Source organism: Macaca mulatta, chromosome 10 (genome assembly GCF_049350105.2).
Source record: "Macaca mulatta isolate MMU2019108-1 chromosome 10, T2T-MMU8v2.0, whole genome shotgun sequence".
In the NCBI taxonomy this organism is placed as follows: domain Eukaryota; kingdom Metazoa; phylum Chordata; class Mammalia; order Primates; family Cercopithecidae; genus Macaca; species Macaca mulatta.
The window spans coordinates 41,395,001-41,405,000 of NC_133415.1; positions in this window are offsets into that span (position 1 = coordinate 41,395,001).

A 10,000-nucleotide genomic window follows, 5' to 3' on the forward strand; every position below is an offset into this window, starting at 1 on the left:
ACAAAACCACACGGCGTGAATAGAGCCTGACAGAGTGAGAGAGACCATTTCACGAGTCGGGGGGTGGGGGGTTCTGCAGAGAGCCCGATTCTCCCTCGTGGGTGGCTACAGGCTAGAAATGACTATCGCTTCTTGGACGGAGGGGCTTCCTTAGGCAGTCACCTTTGCGGGAGTATCTCTCAAACCCTCCCTTGGGGCCACAAAATAGATTCCACCCCACCCCTCGACGTTTCCCTGTTTCCCCGGGTGCTGGATGTATCCTGTCGAGAGACCCGTGGGTGACACGTTGAGTTAAACACCTTGATTGGCTTTGTGTGTTTGTCTGTTTCTGAGATGCGGTCTCGCTCTGTCCCCCAGGCTGGAGTGCAGTGGTGTGATCTCAGCTCACTGCAACCTCTGCCTCCCGGGTTCCAGCGATTCTCCTGCCTTCAAGCGGCACCATGCCCGGCTCCTCTTTTAATTTTTAGTAGACACGGGGTTTCGCCCTGTTTCACTGGCTTTCACTGCGGAGTCTAGATAAGAGCCACACCTCGTTCTGTGCCACAGAATGACTGCTTTATCATGCCGACTCTGGAAAGCCCGGCCCCTTGTGATCCATTTCGAACCGAGAGTCACCTCATGTTTGGAAAACGGATCCGCTCCCAAGTTCAGTGGAGGGATGTGACGTATGTAGGATGAGGGACTCTCTTCCTTCTGAGTCGGTCTGCACGGTGGGGCCTAGGGCTGGAGCTCTCTCTGTGCGGACTGCTGGCTCCCTCAGCCTTGGGTTCCATCGGCCCCACCACTGGAACGAGGGCCTCGGCAGACTCTGGCCCTCCCTGGCCCTTAAGTCGCTGTCAGAAACCCCATCTCGCGCTCGGATGTCCTGAATGACTGTGGCTTGCGCCTCTCTGGAAACATTTTAAATCTATCTATCCTCTACGCGTGGCCACTTAAAACCACAGGAGCTTGGGAAACACAGGGCCGCCATCCACCTCACTGGTTTTGGGAGAGAATGCTGAAAGTCTCTTGCCGACTCTCTCTTGACTTGAGTGCTTCACGGGCGTGTGGTTAAGGCGTAGTGAGACCAGATGTATGAACTCAGGCCGGGTGCTGATGGCTCACGCCTGTAACCCCAACACTTTGGGAGGCCGAGGCCGTAGGATCCCTTAGAAGAATCCCCTAACCCCGGGGAAGTTGAGGCTGCAGTGAGCCACAATGGTGTCACTGCACTCCAGTCTGGGCGAAAGACAGAGCGAGACCCTGTCACAGACAGACAGACAGACAGACAGACAGACAGACAGGCACGCAGACAGGCAGGCAGGCAGGCAGGCAGGCAGGCAGGCGGGCAGGGAGACAACAGCTGTATTCTGTTCTTCTCGGGGTGGGAAGCAAAAAGAACAGCAGACGGCACTTCACGTTTCTGTTGTTGTTCTTGTTTTGGACGGAGTTTTCGCTCTTGTTGCCCACGCTGGAGTGCAATGGCCACCATCTCGAGGGATCCGCCTGCCCTCGGCCTCCCAAAGTGCGGGGATGACAGGCGTGAGCGTACCGCACCCGGCTCCCCCCCCCCCCCCAAATCCGCCCCCGAAACACCACCGCTTGTCTTCCGGACAGTTTTACGGCAGAGTGTTTGGCTGGCTTGCTGAAATTCATTCTACATAGAAATTTAGGATGTCAGCTTCTGGCCTCATGGACTCTGAGCTGAGGAGTCCCCTGGTCTGTCTATCACAGGACCGTACACGTAAGGAGTGGAAAAACCGCAATGTTCAAAATCAGTAATTTTGTGATCCAGAAATACGCGGATTCACCCAAAACACGGAAACTTTTACAAATTGTCTTAGTTAGTCCTGGTGTCTGTGTCAGTGATTCTTTTACGTTTGGACCTTGACCGAGAGAATTTCCAGTCGGTCTCTCGTCTCTCGTCTTCGGACAGAAGTTCCAGATGATCCGATGGCTGGGGTCTTAGGCTGTGTGCCCCCAGGGGCCCTGGTCGATTAGTTGTGGGGATCGCCTGGAAGGGCGCGGTGACCCACTGTGCTGTGGGGGCCTCCATCCTTCCCCCTCCCGCCTCCCCCTCCAGGCGATCCCAATTCATTCCGGGCTGACAGTCTCATTGGCAGACGTCGGGCATCACCTAGCGGCCACTGTTACTCTGAAAATGGAGGCCTCAACAGAGGAAGGAAGCTCAGGCCGCCTGCGCACAGCCTGGGGCAACTGTGTCTTCTCCACCGCCCCCGCCCCCACCTCCAAGCTCCCCCCTTCCTTGTTGCCTAGGAAATCGCCACTTTGACGACTGGGCCTGAGTGACCTTTGATCAGGCAGCATCAATCAATCAATCAATCAATGTAAATACAATACAATACGATACAATACAATTGTACGGGCGCGGTGGCTCACGCCTGTCATCCCAGCACTTTGGGAGGCCGAGGCTGGCAGATCACCTGAGGTCGGCAGTTCGAGACCAGACTGACCCACATGGAGAAACCCCGTCTCTACTGAAAATACAAAATTAGCCGGGCGTGGTGGCACATGCCTGTAATCCCAGCTACTCGGGAAGGGAAACGGAGGCAGGAGAATTGCTTGAACCTGGGAGGCGGAGGTCGCAGTGAGGCGAGATGGCGCCATTGCGCTCCAGTCTGAGCAACAAGAGCGAAAGTGCGTCTCCAAAAAAAAAAAAAAAAAAAAAAAAAAAACCAAGAAAACAAACCAAAAAGCAAGCAAGCAAGCAAGCAAGCAAGCAAACAAACAAACAAAAAACACCATTCTCTGTGAAGCTGCTTTGTCGTGTGTGTATTCGTCTCGCAGAGTTAAACCTTTCTTTTTACTCAGCAGGTTGGAAGGGTTTTTTTGTTGAATCTGTCTGTGTACATTTCGGAGACCCTTGTGTCGTATGGTGAAAAAATCTTATGTTTTCAGATAAAAACGAGAGAGAAGGTCTTCATGAAACAGCTTTGTGACGTGTGGATTCATCATACCGAGTTAAAACTGCCTTTGGATTCAGCAGTTTGGAAGCAGAATGGACATTTGGGAGCCCACTGGGGCCTGTTGTGAAAAACCGAGTATCCCCACCAGAGAAATAGAAAGAAGCTCTCTATGATACCGCTTTGTGATGTGTGGATTCATGGCACCGAATTACAACTAATTTTTGATTGAGGAGGTTTGAAGCACTCTTTCTGTAGAATCCGCGAGTATACCTTTGGGAGCCCACTGAGGCCTAGTGTGAAAAACCGAATATCCCCAAATAAAAACTAGAAAGAAGCTGTCTCTGAAACTGCTTTGTCGTGTGTGGATTCATCTCACAGAGTGAAACCTTTCTTTTGATATACCAGGTTGGAAGCGGCCCTTTTGTAGAATCTGCAAAAGGACATTTGGGAGCTATTCGAGGCCTAGGGTGAAAACCAGGAAACTGTAGATAAAAACTAACAAGAAGCTATCTGTAAAACTGCTTTTTAGCGATGTGTAGATTCCTCTTACTGAGTTAAACCTTTCTGTTGATTCAGCAGATTGGAAGCATTTTGTTGTTGTTGTTGTTGTTGTTGTTGTTGTTGTTGTTGTTGTAGTAGTAGTATTTTTTTCTTAATGTTTTTATTTTTTTTAAGACAGACTCTCACTCTGTCCCCCAGGCTGGAGTGCAGTGACACCATCTCGGCTCACTGCAACCTCTGCCTTCCAGTTGAAGGGATTCTCCTGCCTCAGCCTCCCAAGTAGTTGGGATCACAGGCACCCGCTACCAAGCCCGGCAAATTTTTTGTGTTCTTGGTAGAGATGGGGTTTCACCGTTTTGGCCAGGCTGGTCTCGAACTCCTGACCTCAGGTGATCCACCCGCCTCTGCCTCCCAAAATGCTGGGATGACAGGCGTGAGCCGCTGCACGCGGCCGATTGGAAGCAGTTCTTTGCAGAATCTTCGAAGGGACATTTGGGAGCCCTTTGTGGCTCCTGGTGAAAGTGAACATCCCCAGAGGAAAAGGAGAAAAACTGCTGCTGGTGAAACTGCTTTTTGACGTGTGGATTCACCTCGAACGGATAATTCTTTTGAACCAGGAGGTTGGAAACACGCTTTCCGTAGAATCTGTGAGGGGACATTTGGAAACCCATTGAGGCCTACGTTGGAAAGCAGACTATCCACAGATTAAAACCAGAGAGAGGCTATCTGTCACATTGATTTGTGATGCGTAGATTGATCTCTTAGCGATACACCATTCTTTGGATTCATCAGGTTAGAAACACTTTTTTTGGGCAGTCTCTCTGAATGGATTTTTGGGAGTCCCTTTAGGCCTATGGTGAATCACCTAATATTCCCAGATGAAAATTAGAAAGAATGTATTTGAGAAACTGCTTTGCGATGTGTGGACTCATCCTAAAGGGTTACACCTTTGTTTTGATTAGGCAGGTTGGAGACACTCTCTTTGTAGAGATTCGAAAGGGACATCTGGGAGCCCTTGAGGCCTACGTTGAAAAACTGAATATCCCCAGACAAAGACCAGAGAGAATATGTCATTGAAACGGCTTCGTGATGTCTGGGAGCTCTCTCTCTCTCTCTCTCTCTCTCTCTCTCTCCCCCCCCCCCCGCTTGTCTCTCTCCCTGTGTCTGTCTTCTGTCTTACTCTCTTTCTCTGCCTGTCCTTCTGTCTGTTGGTCTCTCTCTCTCTCTCTCTCTCTCTCTCTCTCTCTCTCCCCCCCCGTCTGTTTCTCTCTCTCTCTCTCTGTCTGTCTGTCTGTCTCTCTCTCTCTCTCTCTGTTTCTCACTGTCTCTCTCTGTCCGTCTCAAAAAAAAAGAAAAGGATAGATACATGCATGCATGCATACATACATACATACATACATACATACATACATGCATACGTGCATACGTACAATTAAAAATTAGAAATAAAATAAAAGGAATAACTAGGCCCGGCGCGGTGGCTCAAGCCTGTCATCCCAGCACTTTGGGACGCCGAGGGTGGTGGATCGCTGGATCACGAGGTGGTCAGACGAGCAGGGCCAGTATGGTGAAACCCCGTCCGTCTCTAGTCAAAATACCAAAAATTAGCCGGGCATGGTCGTGCGCCTCTGTAATCTCAGCTACTCGGGAGGCCGAGCTGAGGCAGGAGAATCACTTGAACCTGGGAGGCGGAGGTTGCAGTGAGCCGAGATCGCGCCACTGTACACCAGCCTGGGCGAGAGAGGGAGACAACCTCTCAAGCAATTAAAAATAAAAGTAAAAATGAAAGTAAAATTAAAAATTAAAAAAAAAAAAAGAAAAGGAAAATGAAATAATTAAAAAGTGAGTTTCCGGGAAGAGAGGGAAGAAAAAGAGAAAAGAAAAAAGAAAACAGTCCCACAGTGACATAAACACATGCCTCTCGCCTTTCGAGGCGTCAGTGATGCTACGAATGATGCGCAATTTTTTTTTTTAACTTCCTTTTATTTTATTATCATTTATTGTTTGACACGAGCCTCGGAGGCCCTCCCTCCCTCCGTCCCACTCCCTCCCTCCGTCCCACTCCCTCGTTGCCCACACAACTTCAGGAGACAGACCCTGGCTGGGCCAGATTGTTCTTCTCTTTGAGCAGTTGTTTCCCTGTCTTTCTTCGTGTCTTTAACCCGTGTGGACTCTTCTGCTCGGATTTCACAGATGGCAGCTCCACTTCAGGCCTTGTTGTTAGTGGGGGCTTTCCTGATTCTCCCCACATGTAGTGAAAGCAGGTAGATTCGCCTCGCCTCGCCTCGCCTCGCCTCGCGCCTCTCTCTCTCTCTCTCTCTCTCTCTCTCTCTCTCTCTCTGCTGCTTTCTTGCTTTTTCTTTCTGTCTCTTTCTCTCTTTCTGTCGTGCTTTCTTGCTGTCTTGTTTTCTTGCTTTCTTGCTTTGTCTTTCTTCCTGTCTTTCCTCTTTCTTTTTTTTTCTTTCTTCTCTCGTCTTTCTTTCTCGCTGTCTTTCTCCCTCTCTCTCTCTCTTTCTTCTTTCTTTCTTTCTGTCTTTCTTTCTCTCTCTCTTTCTTTCTTTCTTCCTTTCTTTCTTTCTTTCTTTCTTTCTTTCTCTCTCTCTCTCTCTCTCTCTCTTTCTTTCTTTCTTTCTTTCTTTCTTTCTTTCTTTCTTTCTTTCTTTCTTTCTTTCTTTCATTTTTTTTCTCTCTCTCTCCCCCAGCCTCTGAAAGTGCTGGGATCACAGGCGTCAGCCACCGCGCCTGGCCTATTTGCTTATGTTATGTTATCTTATTTTTTGTTTATTCATTTTTATCTGTTCATTCATGTGTATGCATATAAATTTTTTTCTATTTTAATGTAGTTTTATATGTTATACCTATATACAAATGGAAATACTTATATTAATATTTGTCTTCTCTTTTCTTCTCTTTTCTTTCTTTCTCTCCTTTAGGTTTTCCTTCCTTTCTTTCTTTCTCTGTTTCCTTCTTTATGTTTGCCTGCCTGCCTGCCTGCCTGCCTTTCCTCCCTCCCTCCCTCCCTCCCTCCCTCCCTCCCTCCCTCCTTCTCTGTCTGGATTCAGGAAGAGCCTACGCATTCTGTGTCTCCCTGTGTCCTCAACGACCCGCGACCGAGTCCTTGCTTGTTGTTTCTCCCACCGAGATGCCTCTCCGAACATCCACACGCCGTGGGTTGTCTTCTGACTGTGTCGCGGTCCATGCAGAGACAGGGTTTGGGGACCGTTTCTGTGGGGTTGGGGTACAGGGGCTGCGTTTTCGGCCTCGGGATAGCGTCTCTCGACTCACGGTTTCGGTTTTGCGGTCCGCGGGCCGGCCTGCCATCCGGATCTGTCTTGGTGACGTTCGCGACGGTTGTCGGACTCCATCTGGCGGCCGCTTTTATATCGTTCCCTTGGCTTCCGGAGCTGCGGTGGCAGCTGCCGAGGGAGGGGACCGTCCCCGCTGTGAGCTAGGCAGAGCTCCGGAAAGACCGCGGTCGTCAGCCGGGCTGTCCCGGTCGCGCCAGAGCTCTGGCGCGTCACTTGTGAGTCAGAGCTCAGGCGTGCAGGCTTATGTGGGGAGAGGTTGTCGCTGCGCTTTCGGGCCAGAGCCGGGTGTGGGGCTGCCGGGGTTGGTCGACCAGCACGCCGCGGCTCCCGAGGCCTGACCCGCGACCCGCGGGGACCCACCGGGCTTGGGGTGGGAGGCTGGGGACACCCTTCCCGGCCCGGTCGCGGGCCCGCGCGCATCCTGGCCGTCTGAGGCAGCGGCCGAATTTTTTCTGCAAGTCCCCGTGGGGAGCCGGGGACCGTCCTGCCTCGTCCCCCGGGTGCCGGGGAGCGGTCCCTCTGCCGTGACCTGTTGTTTGCAAGTCCCCGTGGGGAGTCGGAGAGCGCTCCCTGAGCGCGCGTGCGGCCCGAGAGGTCACACCTGGCCGGCCTTCGGTCCCTCGTGTGTCCCGGTCGTACGAGGGGACGGCCGGAAACGCTTCCGAGTCTCGCTCTGGAGACTCGGGCCGGCCCCTGCGTGGCACGGGTGGCCGGGAGGACGTCCCTGGCCCGGCGCTGCTCCGGCGTGTGTCCTGGGGTCGACCAGAGGGCCCTGGGTGCTCCGTGTCTGGCTGCGATGGTGGCGATTTTGGGGACAGATGCCCGTGTCGCGGGTTCCCTGGGCCGGCGGCGTGGTCGGTGACTCGACCTCCTGTCTCCTGGGGAGGTATATGTTTCACTCCGAGCCGGCATTTTGGGCCACCGGGTTATTGCTGACACGCTGTCCTCTGGCGACCTGTCGCTGGAGAGGTTGGGTCTCTTGGATGCGTCGCGGGTCTTCGGCCTCCCGGTGACCCGGCTAGCCGGCCCTGCTCGTGCTTGAGCCGCCTGCTGGGGCCCGTGTGCCCGGTCTCTCATGCATCCGAGCGTCCCAGCTCCCGGTGCCGCCTTGGGTCCGGGTCTCTGACCCACCTGGGGGCGGCGGGGAAGGTGGCGCGGGCTTACCCTGCCACCGTGCGCTCCCCGCTGCGGGCACCTGGGGCGGCCGAGACAACCCCACTCCCGCTGGCTCCGTGCCGTGCGTGTCAGGCATTCCTCGTCTCTGCCGGGTTGTCTGCCGCCCCTGTCCTGGAGCTGGGGATGGCCAGGCTGATCTGCTCGCTGGCCTCTGGGGAGGCTGTGGCTGGCTGGCCGACCCTGCTCCGGGGATGCTTTCCCTGATCGATGTGGTGATGTCACGCTCTCCCGGGCCGGGACCGAGCCGCGACGGGCGAGGGGCGGGCATTCGTGGTGAATGAGACCCGTTCTTCTCGTCCCGCCCGCGGGGTTTCCCCCGTCTCCCATCCCCGCCTGCGGGCGGTGCGTTGGGAGGCACTGGGGTGCGGAACCCGGCCCGACCTCGCTGTCCCGACCCCGCCGTCTGCCTCGTGGCGTCCGGCGTGGGTCAGCGGGGGTCCTCTGACGCAGCAGGCACTCCTCGCTTTCGCCTCTTGTGGTCGTCGCCTCGTGGGCCGCCCCCCTCCGCGGCGGTGGGGGTGCTGTCCCGCTGGCCCGCCGTGCTGCCCTCTCGGGTATTGCACGAGCGCTGGCTCCGCCTGGGCCTTTGCGGTGCTCCTGGAGCGCCCCGGGCTGTCTCTCAGGTGCCCGAGGCCGAGCGGTGGTGTGTCGCTCCCGCCCCCAGCGCCCCCTCCTCCGGTCGCCGCCATGGTGTCCGCGCGTGGGTCCTGAGGGAGCTCGTTGGCTGTGCGGGTCGAGGCGGTTGAGTGAGACGCGCCCCTCCCACGCGGGGAAGGGCGCCGCCTGGTCTGGCGAGCGCACGTCCCGTGCTCCCCTCTGGCGGGGGAGCGCGGGCCGTGTGAGCGGTGGCGGTGGGCTCGGGCCGGCCACGCGTGCGCCGGCCGGCCGCCGAGGGGCTGCCGTTCTGCCTCCGATCGGTCGTGTGTGGGTTAACTGGAGGCGCCTTGCCTCACAGAAAGGAGGTGGGTGGACGGCGGGGGGCCTTGGGGGCTGTGCGCACGCGCGCCGGCCGGGCCCCTGCCCTGACCGCAAACGCTCCAGGTTGCCGCAGGTTTCTTCTCGCGCCGCAGGCCCCCTCCCTTCCCCAGGCGTCCCTGAGCGCCTCTGCGGGCCCGACGAGGGGCGACTGGCGGGTGGGGAGCGTGACCCACCCTCGGTGAGAAAGCCTTCTCTAGCGATCCGAGAGGTGTGCCTTGGGGTACCGGATCCCCCGGCTCGCCGCCTCTCTCTGTGTTGTGGTAGCGCTGCCGTAGCGACTCGCCTGCAGAGAACCCTCCTCCTCCGCTGCCCCCGCCTCGATGGGATGAGGTGGGGGGACAGTGAGGGTTCCGCCGGACCCCGCGGCGGGGGCCGAGCGCGCGGCTCGTCGTCTACTGTGGCCCGCGCCTCCCCCTTCCGAGTTGGGGGAGGATCCCGCTGGGCCGGGCCCGACGTCCTAGCGGATGGGAAGGCTGCTGCGAGCGGCGGGTGCGCGTGGCACTCCGTCTGGCGCGCGACGCCGCTCTCCGCTGTGAGCCGGCTCTCCGCCCGCTCCCGTGCCGAGCCGCGACCGCTGCCGATGACCGCGTTCGCGTGGCGCGGGGTGTGGGGCCGCCTGGTCCTTGGGGAGCGAGCCGTCCCCACGGGGCGGCGCGCCGGTCTCCCGGAGCGGGACCGGGTCCGGGACGGACGAGAGACGGGCGACATGTGGCCCCTGGTGTTGGGCTTGTGGCTGAGGTTGCTTTGGGGCCGCCGGTGGCGGGACCCGGGGCTCGTGAGGGGGTTGCTCGGTGGGCTGCCCAAGGGCCGTTCGGCGTCCCAGGCGGGGCGCTGCGGGACCGCCCTCGTGTCTGTGGCGGTGGGATCCCGTGGCCGTGTTTTCCTGGTGGCCCGGCCGCGCCTGAGGGTTGCTTGCCCGAGTTAGCCCCCTGCGGGTTCCCCGTGCCCTCGTCTCCGTGGCCCCCTGGCTCCTTGCCTGCCTTGTGCTCCTTTTCCCTGTCCGCCGCCTGCCGATCCTCTCTTCCCCGAGCGGCTCACCGGCTTTTATGCTGTTGGCCGCCCCGTCTGGGCCCGAACCCGGCTCCGCCTTCTGGGGGCGTCGCCGCCGCCGGCCACGCTGGTTGGCCCGGT